Below are 7,550 nucleotides of genomic sequence, written 5' to 3'. Positions count from 1 at the left end.
GATGGACGAGGAGAAATGATATGAAGTCTTTGCTGTAGACTGAGAATTGCACTTTGGTTAATTCGCTTAGCATGCTCATGTAAATGGTATCTTTTAGGTGATTATTTTAATACCATGTGAGGTTTGTTATCAAGAAGTATGTCTAGTAACAGTTACAAAGTTCAGTTAGAAGCTCATTCATGATGACTGCTCAGAGTTCATTGTCAGCTCACCTAAGAACACTCCTGAATCAAGAGGTTTTGATCACTCTAAGGGATCAAAGGAGGCTCACAGGATTGATTTCACTGGCTCTTTGCTTCGTTTAGATCTTACAGAGTTGCCTTCTCTGAACAGTGATACCCTCTTAGGAAGCGGGGCTCAGGATTTGGAAAGACCTTACTGCAATTTGTCTGTGGGATGTTGGATGTCACATAGCTCAGCAGGATTGTGGGAGGTTCAGTTATTAATAAAAGGGCTACAAGAGGCCTTCACTTGAGACACAGAAGGGTTTATTCCACAAACCCCAGCCATCCAGTAGACTTATAATTCCACACAAAATGGACACAGCAGATGTTCCTGGTCCTGGCTGCTGGAGGTGTTGAGTGGCAAATGAACAAACAAACTTCAGGGAGGGGGGTGGAGTGGCCACCCCAGTCCTGTCTCTCAGGGCTTAGAGGGATAATTTTTTTTCCTTCCTCCATTTGAAAATATAAACACTTTATAAACAGTTGTCACTTTTTGACTTTTAAAGATTCACAGTCTTTTCCTTTTGTTTACTTTGATGACCCTTGAAATAAGCTGCAACCGAAAGAGTAAAAGAAAAAAAATTCATCCTCATTTTTCAAAAAGAGGAGTCTGTTCATTACCATGGTACACAGGAAACCCTCAGACTCCAAGGCTGCCACAGTCCAGGCCCAGGTTTTTAAATTTTTTTGCCCCAAACCCTTTCTCTGGACAGCTCGGATAATGTGAGTTACCAGCCTGAAGACCAGATGCTGAATGCTCATCTAATTTCCATAATTAAAACTCTTTACAAGGCAAATTTCAGAGCTGCCTTAAATTCTGGAAAGTGCAAATTAATTTAATAGATTTACATGTCCTTGGACCTTGTTCGCTGAAAATCTCACTGCCACTTTTGAGAATGCTGCTGCATGTCCACACCAGGGGCAGCCTTCTCTCCCCTCAATGGTCTTCTCCTCTGATCTGCCCTTCCAGGGCCACAGGGCTTCAACTGAGATGTCAGAGGAGGACACCAGGGAGATGCCTTGGCGATATCATGAGATCTTCGTTGTACTGATGATATACCTAGCCTAGTTATCTCATTAGATTAGAAGCCAGCTTGTCACAAGTTATGAAGGATTCATTTCTGTTTTCTGTAAAAATATCAGGATGTCTGTATGGCCTGGCCATTAGTTGATGTTGTAAAGCTGATTGGAATGCCTGCCCGTGCCCTGAACTCACCCAGGTCTGGTTTTCCCTGACCAGATAACAACCCTTTCCTAAACCTTAGTGACGCCTCATAAATTCTGGCCTTCCCTGGCCAGACAATGACCCTCTCTAAGTCTCTAAGATCTCCATAAATTCTGATGCCGGGGCCAGCAAAAATGTAAACTTGTGTTATGCTCCTCAGAGTGTTGTTATCTGTAACCCCCCCTTTGTGTAACTTTTTGGGCTATAAAACTGGGCCACAAAGAAGCCTCGGGGCTGTCTTGTTCCCGCCGTTTTGGGAGGGAAAGGCAGCCCGGCCGGTCGAAATAATAAGCTTGCTTTAATTTGAATTTAATTGGAGTCAGTGGTCTTTTCTTGCGTCCTGGTCTAACATTTTGGAGTTCCCCAGCGAGATGACCCTGCACGGCCAGACCACAAGAGCAGACTGCTGGAAATTCTGAAGCCGGCCTTCGCTCCAGGGCTCCGGGCTGGAGAGCCACTCTAGGGGGTGCGCAACTTGAGACGTTCCAAGGCCTCGGAGTGAGCCTTCGTCCCGGAGCACTGCAGTGAACTGCCGCACTAAAACTCTCAGCAAGCACCTGGGGGAGGAGGCCTCCATAGGTAAGTGGCGCCTTTATAACATCTGGTATCCGGTTAAGGGAGATCTCTTCTGATGACAGAGAGGTGGCCTGGCGAGGCTCACATATACTCCTGTCCGGACAGTAACGAGAAATCGTTCTGTCCTCTGTTCTGTTCTGTAGGGAATTCCTCTGGAAGGGTAGAGAGGTGCCGACGGGCACGCACGCGCTCCTACCCCGGAGCTTTGGCAAAACGTTGCATTGCTCTTCTGTTTTTCTGTTTCGGCGCTGGGTTTCTGTTTTCTTGTATTTTGTTCTGTGTTCTATATGTTTTTTGTTTGTTTGTTTTTGTGCGTTCTGCTGTGTGATTTCTGTGGTAAAAACTTAAGGATATTGGATGTGAAAATGGGTAATAAAGCAAGTCAGCCTGACACCCCTTTGGACTGTGTTTTAAGGAACTGCGATGAACTTTACCCCCCTTTGTTAAGCAGGAGGAGAGAAGCCCCTAGCTGGCTGCTTGAAGCACCTCCAGTGCAGAGGGCAATGCCTGCTGGGGACCTAAGAACTGAGTATCTCCCAGGTTAACAAGTGAAACTCCTTTAAAACCCCTTGTCCCTCCAGATCAAGAGAGTCCCCTGTGTTTCTCCTTTGTTAGCAAAGCAATAAACCTCCCTTTTTCTTTTTCTCAAAACCCTGTCCTCATTATTAAATTGGCATTAATTGGCTCTAAGGTCAGGAACCAAACTTTCAGTTACAAATTTTGATACCCCCCCACCCCCAGAACTGACTACTGAAATGTTAAGAGATGGAGTGTGCTTGGGGTGGAATCCTGTAAGTAAAAGGAGGGACTGAGGGACTCCCAGCAGCTGCCGAAGCCCTGTTGCTTCGGGGATTCCCTCCTTCCTTCCCTGTACTGTAAGGATTATGCCACCTTTGTCTTCTTGAAAAGAGAAAAAGAAAAAGGAGACACTTAATGCAGTAAAGTCGCCATGGAGACCCTTGATTTTATATTTCAGGTTGCCCCTCTGTGAAAACATCTGGTCCCCTTGTGGGGACATCTATGGTGCCACTGGTGTAGGAGATTTTTCTCTTATCTGCTCTGTTTTAAATGGTTTCTGTCTGTCAGCCATAGTCTGGAGCTCCTGTCTGTCCTGTGTCTTTGTTTCTGGCCCTTTAAGACATGTGCAATAGTGTGTTGATATTATAAATTGTTTCTTGGGAATGATCTTGGCTGAATGTGTGTCTAAAAGATGATGTTTTATTGTAACAATCTGGTATCTGAATGGGTTTTTAATGCATTGCACAATGCTGCAGTTAAAAGTTGGGTTTAGGTAATTGTTTAGTTTATGATTTCAGATAATTCATGCCACAGAACTTAAATACTTAGGATGGAAAACTAAAGAACTCTACTTCCAAGTTGGCAAGTAACTTCCTAATCATTTAGTCTTTTTTTTCACCAATTTTGAATTGGGTAGCCTGGGAAAATGTTACTGTGTGTACCAGTGCATTAATTTGGACAAGGATAGTAAATCATAGTATGGTATCTGTTGACAAAACAAGATGTAAAGATATAAAATTTTGTGAATTGTATCTTAAACTTGTATCATAATTTTCAACATCGGAACCTGAAAATTATGACTTATGGTTAAATTGCATTAGGCCTGAGGTGTCTGCTCAGAATAGCAGTTTTTCCCTGCTCCTTCCAGACCTCAGCCAGGACTTATGTTGAAATGCAAATGAAAGAAGCCTGCAAGCTCAGTAGGAGACTGATCTGAGACCTAAGGAAAAAATGTAAATTGTATGGTATTTACTAATTACTGGCCAGTCATTTTTACTAGGACTCTTGTTTTTTTCCTTAGATTCTGTATTTTTTGAGCTCATGATTTTGACCCTACAGACCTAGGTTAATGTTTTTCTGATCAGTTCTATCTTTGACCAACTGTGGAGTTTTTGAAACATTGCAATGGAAATTTCACCTGCGAAAATCTATTAAGGCCTTTACTATTGTTATGTGTGCACACTTTTGTTATGTGTTGTATGTCTATATATACATATGTCCGTATATCATATATATGATATACAAATTAACATATATAAGGAGCGCTCATAAAAACAAATTTAAAAAAATGGATCCAAAGATCTTTAATTCATGTGATTTAAATGGTTCAATTTAAATTGGATAAACAGATAAAAATAAATGTCTTTAAAATTTAAGCTTACAAGTTTTTCTAGGTGTTCAAAACCCTCATAAAATATTAATGTCTATAAAATATCTAATATGCCTTGGTTCTAGGACTTTTCCTTCAACAAAAAATGGTTTACACTGTTCAATACATTTGTCTAATATTTTGATAAATAAGTAAAGTAAATTTGATATGGGATTATTCATTCATGGGTACTTTTGTTAGATATCTGATTGATTTACTATGGTCTGTATAAGTTTGTACTAAAGTCTGTATAAGATTGTAAAAATCAGTCATGTGTTAAAGAGACAAAAATTTCTTAAAACATAAGTTTACCCATAACATTGTGTTTATTAAGTTTTATTTTTTTCCTAGAGCAAGCAACCATAAAAATTAAACAACTGGTTAAATAAGAACTGTTATTTTAGAGCACTGTACTGCCATTTCTTTAAAAGTTAAACTTGGTTAATGTAGAAACATCAATGTAATTGTGATGCTATTAATGTGCTCATATTTTCCAGGTATACAAGTCTGTAAGGTAGAAACTTTGAAAGAGCATTATATCAAGCTGGTGTTCAGAAGTTGTATGGTAAAAAATATATTGGGGATTTATTTACCTGTTATCAATAAGATATGTAAAGTTTTGTTACTTCTTACATTGGGGAACAATTTAAATGTATTCTTAAGTTAATGAGAGCCTAATCTATGTAAAGGTTAAAAACTTTCAGCCTTTCTTTAATTCATGTTTTAAATGTGATATCATATGGTGTTAGCTAATGTTCATGTGACCTCAAACAATTTATGTAAAATTTGTAAAATGATAATTAAAAATACAAAGATCAGCTTTAGAACTAAAACACTTAAGATTTATAAAGAGCCCTGCCTTACCTGAGATGAGGCTCTGTGTCCCATCTTACTACATGTGAGAATGACTATGAAAACAGTAGGCCAGATTTTAGTTCATTTAAAGTTATGTTCAAAAGTTTTTTTGTTGTTGTTGTTGTTGTTGTTGTTGTTTTTTCTGTCAAGATTACTAGGATCTCAAACAGGGGATATAATGTATAACTCAGCCAAAAATTCAGGGAAGCTGTTACACGAACTAAGTGTTTTTACTCTTGTTAATTTTATTTTGTAATTTCCTTATAAGTGATCTAAAGATTCCCTGTTAGTGTTTTACAGAAGTGTTGCTTTAAGAACACAACATGGGTTAGTTCGAGATAGTAAGCCATCACCTACAAGACAGATAGGATAATACAGATCCCAATTAATAAAAAGATGAATAATTATAAAGTTATAGACATTAAAGCCCAGTACCCTTAATATAAGGCTGTTAAAATTTATTTGCTGGATGTTTAAGATTAAGTTTTTAAATTAAAGTTAAATTAAAAGGGCCAGAAAAACCAATATTTGGCTCTTGCCCTCTGAGTCAGTCTGAATCCAGGGAACAGGGGACTTCTCTAAAGAGCTTTGCAACTCTGGGCCACATAACCTCCCGATCAGGGAGACTAATGAGACCACTGGAGAACAGAAAGCCAATCAGTGCATTTGCTATGAAGAGGAGAGTCATCAGAGAAGGGAGATATCCCTGGTGCTTCCGAGGGAAGCCACATGGTCAAGCAAGACCTAGACCCATCCTAGCGCAAATGGCACTAGCAGAACTGAGAAGTTTCCCCAGGAATGACTCCCATAAAAGCTCAGCTGACTGTTAACAATAGATAGAAACAAAAGTCAGTTTGACTGCTTCATCTTAAACACTTAGCAAAGACATTAAAACCAAAATACAGCAATTCCTGGGCATTTTGAATAATAATAATAATAATAATAATAATAATAATTTTAAGGTATACACTTTATGTTAGCCTTCCAAAATAAGTAAGACTGGAGGCTACAAAGAAGGATTCTCAGACAGAAATGCCTGATAACTATAGAAAGAGACTATCAAGAGGAGCTGCCAGAGACAGAAGTTTTTTTTTGTTTAAGGCCTACAGATATTCCTAACCTACACAGGTAGGCTTCGTGTTTGCTAGTATGATTATCCAGCCCTGAGTAACAGAATTAAAGGTTTCTCTATTAGACACAGAGCTCATACTAGTAGAAGAATTTTGCAAGATCTGATGAAATTAAATTATTAAACTGTATCTTATGGGGAGGGACAACTGTAACACTAAAGGTTAAATGTCATGCTTACAATCCTGATAACTGGGAATGTTAAAGCCTGGTGAGGGAACTTCTATACAGTGACACGTTCCGGCTGCTGCAACATTACTCAGTACTCAGTACTCATGGTTTTTGTTTCTCTCATAGAAGCACCCATCCCCAGATGTGACTTTACAACCTGTTCCTCCCCAACCAGACTTCAAACCGAACTGACTTCTAAAAGGCAACTCATGTCCCTCACGCCGTGCCCCCTCACGTCACCCTCTCTCAGCTCAGAAGAAGCCAAAATGAGTGACGCCTCTCTTCTTACAACAATGGAGCCAAAAATAAATAGATTATCAATATAAGTAATTAATTAAATCAGGTAAAATCAGGGAGACCAGTTTTGGGTGAGTTCTAAAAATTTAGAGACTGTTGCCTGAGGGATTAAAATTCCCTCAGTGCTCTTCCCCTCCCTATCAAAGATTTGAAAGGGACACATCAGAAAAGGGGGGAATGATATACCTAGCCTAGTTATCTCATTAGATTAGAAGCCAGCTTGTCACAAGTTATGAAGGATTCATTTCTGTTTTCTGTAAAAATATCAGGATGTCTGTATGGCCTGGCCATTAGTTGATGTTGTAAAGCTGATTGGAATGCCTGCCCGTGCCCTGAACTCACCCAGGTCCGGTTTTCCCTGACCAGATAACAACCCTTTCCTAAACCTTAGTGACGCCTCATAAATTCTGGCCTTCCCTGGCCAGACAATGACCCTCTCTAAGTCTCTAAGATCTCCATAAATTCTGATGCCGGGGCCAGCAAAAATGTAAACTTGTGTTATGCTCCTCAGAGTGTTGTTATCTGTAACCCCCCCTTTGTGTAACTTTTTGGGCTATAAAACTGGGCCACAAAGAAGCCTCGGGGCTGTCTTGTTCCCGCCGTTTTGGGAGGGAAAGGCAGCCCGGCCGGTCGAAATAATAAGCTTGCTTTAATTTGAATTTAATTGGAGTCAGTGGTCTTTTCTTGCGTCCTGGTCTAACACTGATGCTTTGAAAATTCCATCTTTTGGTGAAAATACCACATAGACACCTGTCCCAATAATTAGTATGTGGATTTTCATTCTAACAATGGAGTTAAGAAATATATGAATGTTTCTGGTTCCAAAAGTAATATACTCTTCCTTTGTGATGATAGGACCACACTGTATCTTGATTTTGGTAGAACTTACACAAATCCATACACTGGA

Source organism: Urocitellus parryii, unplaced genomic scaffold (assembly GCF_045843805.1).
Source record: "Urocitellus parryii isolate mUroPar1 unplaced genomic scaffold, mUroPar1.hap1 Scaffold_48, whole genome shotgun sequence".
Lineage (NCBI taxonomy): Eukaryota > Metazoa > Chordata > Mammalia > Rodentia > Sciuridae > Urocitellus > Urocitellus parryii.
Note: the sequence above shows the minus strand (reverse complement) of the source record.